This window comes from Triturus cristatus, chromosome 8, assembly GCF_964204655.1.
Source record: "Triturus cristatus chromosome 8, aTriCri1.1, whole genome shotgun sequence".
NCBI classification, from domain to species: Eukaryota; Metazoa; Chordata; class Amphibia; order Caudata; family Salamandridae; genus Triturus; species Triturus cristatus.
The window spans coordinates 1666416925-1666431307 of NC_140591.1; the positions used below are offsets into that span (position 1 = coordinate 1666416925).

A 14383-nucleotide genomic window follows, 5' to 3' on the forward strand; every position below is an offset into this window, starting at 1 on the left:
GTTTTACCCAGTGGCGCTATCCTTATTCAGTACGTCGATGATTTACTAATCGCCGCGGATACTGAAAAGATTTGCAAAAAACGCTACCTTGTCATTGTTGCGTCATTTGTCTGCATTCCATCACAAAGTGTCTCTCTCAAAGCTGCAATATTGTCGACAAGAAGTGACCTACTGTTCTGCTTTGGTTTTTCCTCCTGATAGAACCTGCTCCACAGAGCCTTTTCAACCCAAACCAGAACGTTACCCCCTCCCTAGGGCCTTTTTACACCTAAATAACCACATATATATGTACCACCTAAGGACAGGGAATTCCTATTATATATATATATCAAGACCTCACAGCCTCGCGATCTCAGACAGACCCAGAATCTCCTACCCAGACGGCAGCCACAGTCTCGCGGTCTCAGGCAGACCCAGAATCTCCTACCCAGGCGGCAGCCACAGTCTCGCGGTCTCAGGCAGACCCAGAATCTCCTACCCAGACGGCAGCCACAGTCTCGCGGTCTCAGGCAGACCCAGAATCTCCTACCCAGACGGCAGCCACAGTCTCGCGGTCTCAGGCAGACCCAGAATCTCCTACCCAGACGGCAGCCACAGTCTCGCGGTCTCAGGCAGACCCAGAATCTCCTACCCAGACGGCAGCCACAGTCTCGCGGTCTCAGGCAGACCCAGAATCTCCTACCCAGACGGCAGCCACAGTCTCGCGGTCTCAGGCAGACCCAGAATCTCCTACCCAGACGGCAGCCACAGTCTCGCGGTCTCAGGCAGACCCAGAATCTCCTACCCAGACGGCAGCCACAGTCTCGCGGTCTCAGGCAGACCCAGAATCTCCTACCCAGACGGCAGCCACAGTCTCGCGGTCTCAGGCAGACCCAGAATCTCCTACCCAGACGGCAGCCACAGTCTCGCGGTCTCAGGCAGACCCAGAATCTCCTACCCAGACGGCAGCCACAGTCTCGTGGTCTCAGGCAGACCCAGAATCTCCTACCCAGACGGCAGCCACAGTCTCGCGGTCTCAGGCAGACCCAGAATCTCCTACCCAGACGGCAGCCTTAGCACGAGCTCGTCCTATTATTACCGTGGTTCACGACAGGGGAATTGGGATTACTATATATTCGATCACACAAAGACTATTAGTTGAGCACAACCTGTTCTCTTAGTTCGAGGGGCTTGTTTTTCCCCTCATCCAGTTACCACTTACCTGACCAGGATTAATCTCTGTTCATTTTAAGGCAACTCTGACTAAAGAATAGACTGTCCTCCTATACAAAAGTACACAACACATGCTAACGTACAACAAGCTAAATACTTTATTTAAATGCCACATGCACATTCGCAGAATACATTATATATATATAGACAACCTGCAAGGAAAGTGAAAGGTTAAGTTGTATACTCTAATAGTAAAGGGTTAACGTCACCTGGTGATATTCATCCTGTACTCAAAGGTCATCTAAGTTCCCTTCCCGTCTGCGCCTTGGCTTCGCCTGGAAGTCACACCTCTGCAGTCACAGATTTACTCCCTTCTCTTTTTCCTCCGAGTCACTGGAACCTCCTCCTCATCAGCTAATCTCTTCTCTTTAGATTCAGGTTCATCATCTGTCTTCCCTGGAATAAGTAGTAGCTTTACTGCTAACGGCCAGATGCCGCCTATGGTCTAGAAGCAAGTGCAAGTGTCTGCCTCAGACTTTCACTAATATAGATGTGCATTCTCTCATGGAAATTTCCAGCTCGAAACCTGCCGCCCACCAAATTCCTGTACCTCCCCGTGCCAAGGACACGTTCCCAGACGGCCGGCCTGTTGTAGTGTCTTCGGCATGAAGGAGAATACAATCCTTCGATAAGGGCCGGCCTGAACCGGTTCTCTCCAAGCGAATAACACCTCCTAACTAAAACACTGCCTATGACCTAGAAACTTCCCAAGCTGCCAGAGCAGGAGGAAAGATGGAGTTTCTCCCGTTTAAGGCCTACCAGGCCTGAATGCAGCACAGCTCCATTAGATACCCCTACTACAGAACATATTACCCCTAATGCTAACGAATCTATCCCCTAGGATATGTATGCAAACCCTGATCTATGGGGAAGAACACAGGATCATGTTGAAGTGCCTAATAAATAGGCTCTATACACTACTCTAACCCTTAGACTTGAATGGAAAGAGACTGAAGTCATATGGATTGCCCTGCAACACCGGAAGGCCGGGAAAATCGAGCAGTACATTCCACCCTTGACTTCAGTCTATTATACATTCAATAAACATGCTTTCCCGTTTAAGGCCTACCAGGCCTGAATTCAACACAGCTCTATGAAATACCCTCACTATAGGGCAAGTTATTCTCAAGGCTAACGAATCTATCCCCTAGGATATGTATGCAAACCCTGATCTATGGGGAAGGACACAGGATCATGTCGAAGTGAATAATATCTCTCCCGTTTAAGGCCTACCAGGCCTGAATTCAGCTCCATGAAATACCCTCACTATAGGGCAAGTTATCCTCAAGGCTACCGAATCTATCCCCTAGGCTATGTGTGTAGGCCCTGAGCTATGGGTAGGAGCACGGGATTGTGTCACAAGTGTCTAATAGATAGGCCCTATTCACTACTCCAGTCCTTAGACTCGGATGGAAAGAGACTGAAGTCATATGGATTGCCCTGCAACACCGGAAGGCCGGGAAAATCGAGCAGTACATTCCACCCTTGACTTCAGTCTATTATAAACAAAACAAACTGATCTATGTCTAGTACCAAATGTGCAGAATTGAAGCATTGAAGGAATACACGTGAATAAAGCAACAGATAGAAATCAAAATGCCGATAATAATCAGAATACCTAACAATCGTGTCCATGTTTAAGCAAAAGATAATCAATGGCTGCTCTATTTTGCAAAATGGCTCTACGTTCACCCTGAGCGTCTAATAGTAAGTCGGATAAGACTGTAGAAGTATGATTAATAGATTTGACCATCCAGCAGGCCATTTTCTAAATAGATTTGGCATTATAGACTGCCAAAGCAGAAACACCAATAATTCTCATCCACACAACTTTACACCCACAGAGAAATTTGAAGCAAGGTAGAGTCAAAAGGCAGAATCACATTAGACCACGTCAAAGCCAATAGGTCGAAATCATAATTCACCTAACCCAAATAACATTATACGCTAAATCCCTCAGTATACAACATTGAGCACATGTGTGCACCACCACCCACAAGACTGCACCTCAACATACCATACCTTCTATTCTTGGAAAGACTATTTCACTAAAAGGCAGAACACACTTAGGTCAGTACAGAATGGTGGTGGTTGAGGGTCACCATAGGGTGTCAGACCACAAGAGGCTGATTCACTACTTTGCACCCCATGACCCTTGATCATCACCATTCGCATATGTCAAAAACAAAATCTAGCAAATAGCAACTGCATTACATAAGTGAAAAGCAAAATGATCATGAAAGTACTGCATATCGCAGTTGAAAGCCAAAAACCATTGAAAACCACATGTCTAAATTAAAAGTCACAGCTACTAAAAAGCACAGGTTGAAACAGCAACTCATATTGTGAAGCTGCTACACAAAAATACATAGTTCAAAACAAAGCATGACTTGAAAAGCAGCAAAAAAAAAAAAACTCATCAAAGGTATGTGATAATCACTGTAGAGCAAATAAAGTTCGCATTCTCCAAACACATGTAGTAGCCAAAATTAAGGTGCAGCTAAAAATAGCTCATAGACATCCGGATACATGTGGAATGGATACAGAAAATAAATCAATCAAACTTTTGAACGCACCTAATGCTTCTAATGATTAAACTGGAGACTCCACTGTCAAACTCAGATATAGTAGCAATAGCCACAAGTTATCACTGTTTACTAACTCAAAAAAAAAAAATATCTACTCAGAGTGCTGCAGAGCGTCTCTATTCATGTCCATCCCTAAAAAAAAAAAAAAAAAACAGTCCTGCAGTATGAAAAAAAAAAACACACCGCCTTCATGCAAACAACGTTGGCCGCACGTGAAGGAAACATTTCCATACTTCGACGATCCCATGTCGCTTGGAAAGAAGCAGGCCATCATGCTCTCCGGTACACATCAGCAGCTGTATCTTCTTGATAAGGGAGGACCCCATGCAGTCCGGATAGCCACCGGCATCAGCCGCCACCGTCTCGTATTACTCCAGGCTTGGGGGGGGGGGAGGGAAGGGAAGGGGGGAGGGGAGGGGAGAGGGAGGGCCCCACTCACACGGGAGAAGGGAGTCCCACTCACACGCGGAGAACTGGGCGAATCTGAAAAAGAAACAAGAATCACTTTTCTTGCAAAGAACATTTTTAAAAGTACAATATTTTAATTTCTGTCTATATAGGTCTCCTCCAGCTCTGGGGAATCGTGTAATAATACTACTAACACTTCAGCCTCTAAAGTCTTGATAAAATCCCTCTGTTTCAATACACAGCAAGAAGGGCTGGGGCAGTCTCCTTCTCTGACTTCTCTCACTGCACCCCTCACAGGTTCAGCCCCCCTTCACAAATCTCCGCGGACTCTAAATGGCCTCTTGCCAAAGATAACAAGCAGAGAGTTCTCCGGCTGTCTGTAGCCCACACCTTATGTCCTTCAAGGTCGGAGAGAACTGCACGCCTGCCAACTTACTTGGACTGTCTGCGACTCTGCTCATGGGGGGGGGGGGGGCCTGCGCCTGTGCAAGCCTCCCAGACAGTTATGCCCAGGAAGCTGTCCCTACCTACGGAGGAGAGGAGCTGAGATGAGATGACCCCTCCCGTAGGAATTCCTTCTCGGACTTCACAGAAAGCCTGACTGCTTCCCAGCGTTGCTGGATGATCTCAATGCAAGACTCCCAAACAGCAATCTGAAAGACGCTGTTAAATGACCCACTTCCAGAACAGCTATTTTACAGGTCTGAGAGGAAAAATAGCTGTAACCACTGCTTACCTCCAACAAGACTGCACATGTCTGAATCTGAAAATGCTCTCCCATAGGCAAATCACATAGCCTCTAACCCAGCTTTGTTCAGTATTTGTTGGGGCGCAAAAGCACAATATGTGCCCAGCATCTGGAATTAAAAGGGACCTATTAATTCCCTGCACTTTCCTGTAACTAAAAAGGGCACATTGCTCTAGAAGCACCTTAGGAAATAAATGTACATGTTAATGAAGAGACCATATATCAGACTTATTGTACACAATCAGCTGTGCACATCCAAAATCACATTGTAGCAATCATCTTTTAAAGCAAAATATATCATACAGAGTCATGTGTAATTTATGTCCGCAACCGGTGATCGAGAATCTTACAACATTAGTCAGTGTACTTTTATGCACATTCCATGCAGGCTGAGAAAGCTCCCTAGAGGAATTAATTAAAACCGCCTGTGTAGCTCATAGCCTGCCAGCATTCTCTGTTACACTTATTACACCTGAATCAGTCTGGCATGGCAAAGTGAACAACTTCACAGCCTGGTACACGTTTAATTCAGTCGTCAAAGATATATTAGCAAACCGGGCATCAACCAGCTCTGTGTTCAACTTACTACGTTCTCATTGCAAATGCCCACATGTGTAATGCATGGTAACCAACACATGAAAATAACACCGCTGTCTCTCTCCAAGATGCCATCAATCACCTGCTGAATAACACCCTTCCTTGCAACTACGGAGACTGGAATTTCAAGGGAGTCCCACGTTTCAGAGCCACGGTTTGAGATCTTACATGCACTTTACAACTGAAAACAGTAGATATGCATTCCTTAACTAACACTTGAAAGGGATCCAGCCCTCTCTGCCTCACGTAGTAAGCTATTTACAAGCACCCTTCAGAAGACACGCTGAAATATACACATACCAATTCTAAAGCAGCACAATGAGCTCACTTCACGAGCCAGCACATCATACTGTCTGCCCCCATTCAAATAAATCAAGTGATGTTCAAAAGTCTGTCTCCAATTACTCAGCCCACTCCCGGGCTAGGGCTTCACAAGGCATTGAATCCCAGCCGGGAATATCAACAGGCAACTTAAAAGTATATTTACATTGTTTAGAACAGATCGCAAAAAAAAGAGAGAAGAAGAGAAAGAAAAGAAAGAAGAAAGGCTAGACACAGCAGTATAGCACAAAGAACATACAAACAAAGTCACGCACACACTAGAAGCAAACACGGGACAACACAACGCACACAGAATACGTAAACGGTTCGTGACGCCAAATGTTCTGCTTTGGTTTTTCCTCCTGATAGAACCTGCTCCACAGAGCCTTTTCAACCCAAACCAGAACGTTACCCCCTCCCTAGGGCCTTTTTACACCTAAATAACCACATATATATGTACCACCTAAGGACAGGGAATTCCTATTATATATATATATCAAGACCTCACAGCCTCGCGATCTCAGACAGACCCAGAATCTCCTACCCAGACGGCAGCCACAGTCTCGCGGTCTCAGGCAGACCCAGAATCTCCTACCCAGGCGGCAGCCACAGTCTCGCGGTCTCAGGCAGACCCAGAATCTCCTACCCAGACGGCAGCCACAGTCTCGCGGTCTCAGGCAGACCCAGAATCTCCTACCCAGACGGCAGCCACAGTCTCGCGGTCTCAGGCAGACCCAGAATCTCCTACCCAGACGGCAGCCACAGTCTCGCGGTCTCAGGCAGACCCAGAATCTCCTACCCAGGCGGCAGCCACAGTCTCGCGGTCTCAGGCAGACCCAGAATCTCCTACCCAGACGGCAGCCACAGTCTCGCGGTCTCAGGCAGACCCAGAATCTCCTACCCAGACGGCAGCCACAGTCTCGCGGTCTCAGGCAGACCCAGAATCTCCTACCCAGACGGCAGCCACAGTCTCGCGGTCTCAGGCAGACCCAGAATCTCCTACCCAGACGGCAGCCACAGTCTCGTGGTCTCAGGCAGACCCAGAATCTCCTACCCAGACGGCAGCCACAGTCTCGCGGTCTCAGGCAGACCCAGAATCTCCTACCCAGACGGCAGCCTTAGCACGAGCTCGTCCTATTATTACCGTGGTTCACGACAGGGGAATTGGGATTACTATATATTCGATCACACAAAGACTATTAGTTGAGCACAACCTGTTCTCTTAGTTCGAGGGGCTTGTTTTTCCCCTCATCCAGTTACCACTTACCTGACCAGGATTAATCTCTGTTCATTTTAAGGCAACTCTGACTAAAGAATAGACTGTCCTCCTATACAAAAGTACACAACACATGCTAACGTACAACAAGCTAAATACTTTATTTAAATGCCACATGCACATTCGCAGAATACATTATATATATATAGACAACCTGCAAGGAAAGTGAAAGGTTAAGTTGTATACTCTAATAGTAAAGGGTTAACGTCACCTGGTGATATTCATCCTGTACTCAAAGGTCATCTAAGTTCCCTTCCCGTCTGCGCCTTGGCTTCGCCTGGAAGTCACACCTCTGCAGTCACAGATTTACTCCCTTCTCTTTTTCCTCCGAGTCACTGGAACCTCCTCCTCATCAGCTAATCTCTTCTCTTTAGATTCAGGTTCATCATCTGTCTTCCCTGGAATAAGTAGTAGCTTTACTGCTAACGGCCAGATGCCGCCTATGGTCTAGAAGCAAGTGCAAGTGTCTGCCTCAGACTTTCACTAATATAGATGTGCATTCTCTCATGGAAATTTCCAGCTCGAAACCTGCCGCCCACCAAATTCCTGTACCTCCCCGTGCCAAGGACACGTTCCCAGACGGCCGGCCTGTTGTAGTGTCTTCGGCATGAAGGAGAATACAATCCTTCGATAAGGGCCGGCCTGAACCGGTTCTCTCCAAGCGAATAACACCTCCTAACTAAAACACTGCCTATGACCTAGAAACTTCCCAAGCTGCCAGAGCAGGAGGAAAGATGGAGTTTCTCCCGTTTAAGGCCTACCAGGCCTGAATGCAGCACAGCTCCATTAGATACCCCTACTACAGAACATATTACCCCTAATGCTAACGAATCTATCCCCTAGGATATGTATGCAAACCCTGATCTATGGGGAAGAACACAGGATCATGTTGAAGTGCCTAATAAATAGGCTCTATACACTACTCTAACCCTTAGACTTGAATGGAAAGAGACTGAAGTCATATGGATTGCCCTGCAACACCGGAAGGCCGGGAAAATCGAGCAGTACATTCCACCCTTGACTTCAGTCTATTATACATTCAATAAACATGCTTTCCCGTTTAAGGCCTACCAGGCCTGAATTCAACACAGCTCTATGAAATACCCTCACTATAGGGCAAGTTATTCTCAAGGCTAACGAATCTATCCCCTAGGATATGTATGCAAACCCTGATCTATGGGGAAGGACACAGGATCATGTCGAAGTGAATAATATCTCTCCCGTTTAAGGCCTACCAGGCCTGAATTCAGCTCCATGAAATACCCTCACTATAGGGCAAGTTATCCTCAAGGCTACCGAATCTATCCCCTAGGCTATGTGTGTAGGCCCTGAGCTATGGGTAGGAGCACGGGATTGTGTCACAAGTGTCTAATAGATAGGCCCTATTCACTACTCCAGTCCTTAGACTCGGATGGAAAGAGACTGAAGTCATATGGATTGCCCTGCAACACCGGAAGGCCGGGAAAATCGAGCAGTACATTCCACCCTTGACTTCAGTCTATTATAAACAAAACAAACTGATCTATGTCTAGTACCAAATGTGCAGAATTGAAGCATTGAAGGAATACACGTGAATAAAGCAACAGATAGAAATCAAAATGCCGATAATAATCAGAATACCTAACAATCGTGTCCATGTTTAAGCAAAAGATAATCAATGGCTGCTCTATTTTGCAAAATGGCTCTACGTTCACCCTGAGCGTCTAATAGTAAGTCGGATAAGACTGTAGAAGTATGATTAATAGATTTGACCATCCAGCAGGCCATTTTCTAAATAGATTTGGCATTATAGACTGCCAAAGCAGAAACACCAATAATTCTCATCCACACAACTTTACACCCACAGAGAAATTTGAAGCAAGGTAGAGTCAAAAGGCAGAATCACATTAGACCACGTCAAAGCCAATAGGTCGAAATCATAATTCACCTAACCCAAATAACATTATACGCTAAATCCCTCAGTATACAACATTGAGCACATGTGTGCACCACCACCCACAAGACTGCACCTCAACATACCATACCTTCTATTCTTGGAAAGACTATTTCACTAAAAGGCAGAACACACTTAGGTCAGTACAGAATGGTGGTGGTTGAGGGTCACCATAGGGTGTCAGACCACAAGAGGCTGATTCACTACTTTGCACCCCATGACCCTTGATCATCACCATTCGCATATGTCAAAAACAAAATCTAGCAAATAGCAACTGCATTACATAAGTGAAAAGCAAAATGATCATGAAAGTACTGCATATCGCAGTTGAAAGCCAAAAACCATTGAAAACCACATGTCTAAATTAAAAGTCACAGCTACTAAAAAGCACAGGTTGAAACAGCAACTCATATTGTGAAGCTGCTACACAAAAATACATAGTTCAAAACAAAGCATGACTTGAAAAGCAGCAAAAAAAAAAAAAACTCATCAAAGGTATGTGATAATCACTGTAGAGCAAATAAAGTTCGCATTCTCCAAACACATGTAGTAGCCAAAATTAAGGTGCAGCTAAAAATAGCTCATAGACATCCGGATACATGTGGAATGGATACAGAAAATAAATCAATCAAACTTTTGAACGCACCTAATGCTTCTAATGATTAAACTGGAGACTCCACTGTCAAACTCAGATATAGTAGCAATAGCCACAAGTTATCACTGTTTACTAACTCAAAAAAAAAAAATATCTACTCAGAGTGCTGCAGAGCGTCTCTATTCATGTCCATCCCTAAAAAAAAAAAAAAAAAACAGTCCTGCAGTATGAAAAAAAAAAACACACCGCCTTCATGCAAACAACGTTGGCCGCACGTGAAGGAAACATTTCCATACTTCGACGATCCCATGTCGCTTGGAAAGAAGCAGGCCATCATGCTCTCCGGTACACATCAGCAGCTGTATCTTCTTGATAAGGGAGGACCCCATGCAGTCCGGATAGCCACCGGCATCAGCCGCCACCGTCTCGTATTACTCCAGGCTTGGGGGGGGGGGAGGGAAGGGAAGGGGGGAGGGGAGGGGAGAGGGAGGGCCCCACTCACACGGGAGAAGGGAGTCCCACTCACACGCGGAGAACTGGGCGAATCTGAAAAAGAAACAAGAATCACTTTTCTTGCAAAGAACATTTTTAAAAGTACAATATTTTAATTTCTGTCTATATAGGTCTCCTCCAGCTCTGGGGAATCGTGTAATAATACTACTAACACTTCAGCCTCTAAAGTCTTGATAAAATCCCTCTGTTTCAATACACAGCAAGAAGGGCTGGGGCAGTCTCCTTCTCTGACTTCTCTCACTGCACCCCTCACAGGTTCAGCCCCCCTTCACAAATCTCCGCGGACTCTAAATGGCCTCTTGCCAAAGATAACAAGCAGAGAGTTCTCCGGCTGTCTGTAGCCCACACCTTATGTCCTTCAAGGTCGGAGAGAACTGCACGCCTGCCAACTTACTTGGACTGTCTGCGACTCTGCTCATGGGGGGGGGGGGGGCCTGCGCCTGTGCAAGCCTCCCAGACAGTTATGCCCAGGAAGCTGTCCCTACCTACGGAGGAGAGGAGCTGAGATGAGATGACCCCTCCCGTAGGAATTCCTTCTCGGACTTCACAGAAAGCCTGACTGCTTCCCAGCGTTGCTGGATGATCTCAATGCAAGACTCCCAAACAGCAATCTGAAAGACGCTGTTAAATGACCCACTTCCAGAACAGCTATTTTACAGGTCTGAGAGGAAAAATAGCTGTAACCACTGCTTACCTCCAACAAGACTGCACATGTCTGAATCTGAAAATGCTCTCCCATAGGCAAATCACATAGCCTCTAACCCAGCTTTGTTCAGTATTTGTTGGGGCGCAAAAGCACAATATGTGCCCAGCATCTGGAATTAAAAGGGACCTATTAATTCCCTGCACTTTCCTGTAACTAAAAAGGGCACATTGCTCTAGAAGCACCTTAGGAAATAAATGTACATGTTAATGAAGAGACCATATATCAGACTTATTGTACACAATCAGCTGTGCACATCCAAAATCACATTGTAGCAATCATCTTTTAAAGCAAAATATATCATACAGAGTCATGTGTAATTTATGTCCGCAACCGGTGATCGAGAATCTTACAACATTAGTCAGTGTACTTTTATGCACATTCCATGCAGGCTGAGAAAGCTCCCTAGAGGAATTAATTAAAACCGCCTGTGTAGCTCATAGCCTGCCAGCATTCTCTGTTACACTTATTACACCTGAATCAGTCTGGCATGGCAAAGTGAACAACTTCACAGCCTGGTACACGTTTAATTCAGTCGTCAAAGATATATTAGCAAACCGGGCATCAACCAGCTCTGTGTTCAACTTACTACGTTCTCATTGCAAATGCCCACATGTGTAATGCATGGTAACCAACACATGAAAATAACACCGCTGTCTCTCTCCAAGATGCCATCAATCACCTGCTGAATAACACCCTTCCTTGCAACTACGGAGACTGGAATTTCAAGGGAGTCCCACGTTTCAGAGCCACGGTTTGAGATCTTACATGCACTTTACAACTGAAAACAGTAGATATGCATTCCTTAACTAACACTTGAAAGGGATCCAGCCCTCTCTGCCTCACGTAGTAAGCTATTTACAAGCACCCTTCAGAAGACACGCTGAAATATACACATACCAATTCTAAAGCAGCACAATGAGCTCACTTCACGAGCCAGCACATCATACTGTCTGCCCCCATTCAAATAAATCAAGTGATGTTCAAAAGTCTGTCTCCAATTACTCAGCCCACTCCCGGGCTAGGGCTTCACAAGGCATTGAATCCCAGCCGGGAATATCAACAGGCAACTTAAAAGTATATTTACATTGTTTAGAACAGATCGCAAAAAAAAGAGAGAAGAAGAGAAAGAAAAGAAAGAAGAAAGGCTAGACACAGCAGTATAGCACAAAGAACATACAAACAAAGTCACGCACACACTAGAAGCAAACACGGGACAACACAACGCACACAGAATACGTAAACGGTTCGTGACGCCAAATGTTCTGCTTTGGTTTTTCCTCCTGATAGAACCTGCTCCACAGAGCCTTTTCAACCCAAACCAGAACGTTACCCCCTCCCTAGGGCCTTTTTACACCTAAATAACCACATATATATGTACCACCTAAGGACAGGGAATTCCTATTATATATATATATCAAGACCTCACAGCCTCGCGATCTCAGACAGACCCAGAATCTCCTACCCAGACGGCAGCCACAGTCTCGCGGTCTCAGGCAGACCCAGAATCTCCTACCCAGGCGGCAGCCACAGTCTCGCGGTCTCAGGCAGACCCAGAATCTCCTACCCAGACGGCAGCCACAGTCTCGCGGTCTCAGGCAGACCCAGAATCTCCTACCCAGACGGCAGCCACAGTCTCGCGGTCTCAGGCAGACCCAGAATCTCCTACCCAGACGGCAGCCACAGTCTCGCGGTCTCAGGCAGACCCAGAATCTCCTACCCAGATGGCAGCCACAGTCTCGCGGTCTCAGGCAGACCCAGAATCTCCTACCCAGACGGCAGCCACAGTCTCGCGGTCTCAGGCAGACCCAGAATCTCCTACCCAGACGGCAGCCACAGTCTCGCGGTCTCAGGCAGACCCAGAATCTCCTACCCAGACGGCAGCCACAGTCTCGCGGTCTCAGGCAGACCCAGAATCTCCTACCCAGACGGCAGCCACAGTCTCGCGGTCTCAGGCAGACCCAGAATCTCCTACCCAGACGGCAGCCACAGTCTCGCGGTCTCAGGCAGACCCAGAATCTCCTACCCAGACGGCAGCCACAGTCTCGCGGTCTCAGGCAGACCCAGAATCTCCTACCCAGACGGCAGCCACAGTCTCGCGGTCTCAGGCAGACCCAGAATCTCCTACCCAGACGGCAGCCTTAGCACGAGCTCGTCCTATTATTACCGTGGTTCACGACAGGGGAATTGGGATTACTATGTATTCGATCACACAAAGACTATTAGTTGAGCACAACCTGTTCTCTTAGTTCGAGGGGCTTGTTTTTCCCCTCATCCAGTTACCACTTACCTGACCAGGATTAATCTCTGTTCATTTTAAGGCAACTCTGACTAAAGAATAGACTGTCCTCCTATACAAAAGTACACAACACATGCTAACGTACAACAAGCTAAATACTTTATTTAAATGCCACATGCACATTCGCAGAATACATTATATATATATAGACAACCTGCAAGGAAAGTGAAAGGTTAAGTTGTATACTCTAATAGTAAAGGGTTAACGTCACCTGGTGATATTCATCCTGTACTCAAAGGTCATCTAAGTTCCCTTCCCGTCTGCGCCTTGGCTTCGCCTGGAAGTCACACCTCTGCAGTCACAGATTTACTCCCTTCTCTTTTTCCTCCGAGTCACTGGAACCTCCTCCTCATCAGCTAATCTCTTCTCTTTAGATTCAGGTTCATCATCTGTCTTCCCTGGAATAAGTAGTAGCTTTACTGCTAACGGCCAGATGCCGCCTATGGTCTAGAAGCAAGTGCAAGTGTCTGCCTCAGACTTTCACTAATATAGATGTGCATTCTCTCATGGAAATTTCCAGCTCGAAACCTGCCGCCCACCAAATTCCTGTACCTCCCCGTGCCAAGGACACGTTCCCAGCCGGCCGGCCTGTTGTAGTGTCTTCAGCATGAAGGAGAATACAATCCTTCGATAAGGGCCGGCCTGAACCGGTTCTCTCCAAGCGAATAACACCTCCTAACTAAAACACTGCCTATGACCTAGAAACTTCCCAAGCTGCCAGAGCAGGAGGAAAGATGGAGTTTCTCCCGTTTAAGGCCTACCAGGCCTGAATGCAGCACAGCTCCATTAGATACCCCTACTACAGAACATATTACCCCTAATGCTAACGAATCTATCCCCTAGGATATGTATGCAAACCCTGATCTATGGGGAAGAACACAGGATCATGTTGAAGTGCCTAATAAATAGGCTCTATACACTACTCTAACCCTTAGACTTGAATGGAAAGAGACTGAAGTCATATGGATTGCCCTGCAACACCGGAAGGCCGGGAAAATCGAGCAGTACACCTACTTAGGTCATCTCTTATCGAAGGAGGGAAGGAAACTGACCCCAGAACGAATTCAAGCCATTGCACAGTTGAGTGTGCCAAGAACACAGAGAGAAGTGCGTGCTTTCTTGGGCATTACTTCATACTGTAGGCATTGGATGCCTAATTTTTCCTTGTTTTCAAAACCTTTGTTAGCATT

The 14383-nt window shown here is 46.3% G+C and overlaps 1 long non-coding RNA gene across 2 annotated transcripts; it reads right to left on the bottom strand.

The window, feature by feature from the left end:
- Window positions 1-1907: 1907 nt before the first annotated feature.
- Window positions 1908-14048, bottom strand: LOC146808528 (uncharacterized). 2 transcript variants are annotated; one of them, XR_014968006.1, is made up of 3 exons: window positions 13405-14048; window positions 7362-10224; window positions 1908-4283 (listed from the first exon to the last, which is right to left on the bottom strand). It is a non-coding gene; the product is annotated as an uncharacterized LOC146808528 (long non-coding RNA). The 2 variants fall into 2 exon arrangements; XR_014968007.1 differs by lacking the exon at window positions 13405-14048 and adding an exon at window positions 10886-11103.
- Between the last annotated feature and the right edge of the window lie 335 nt (window positions 14049-14383).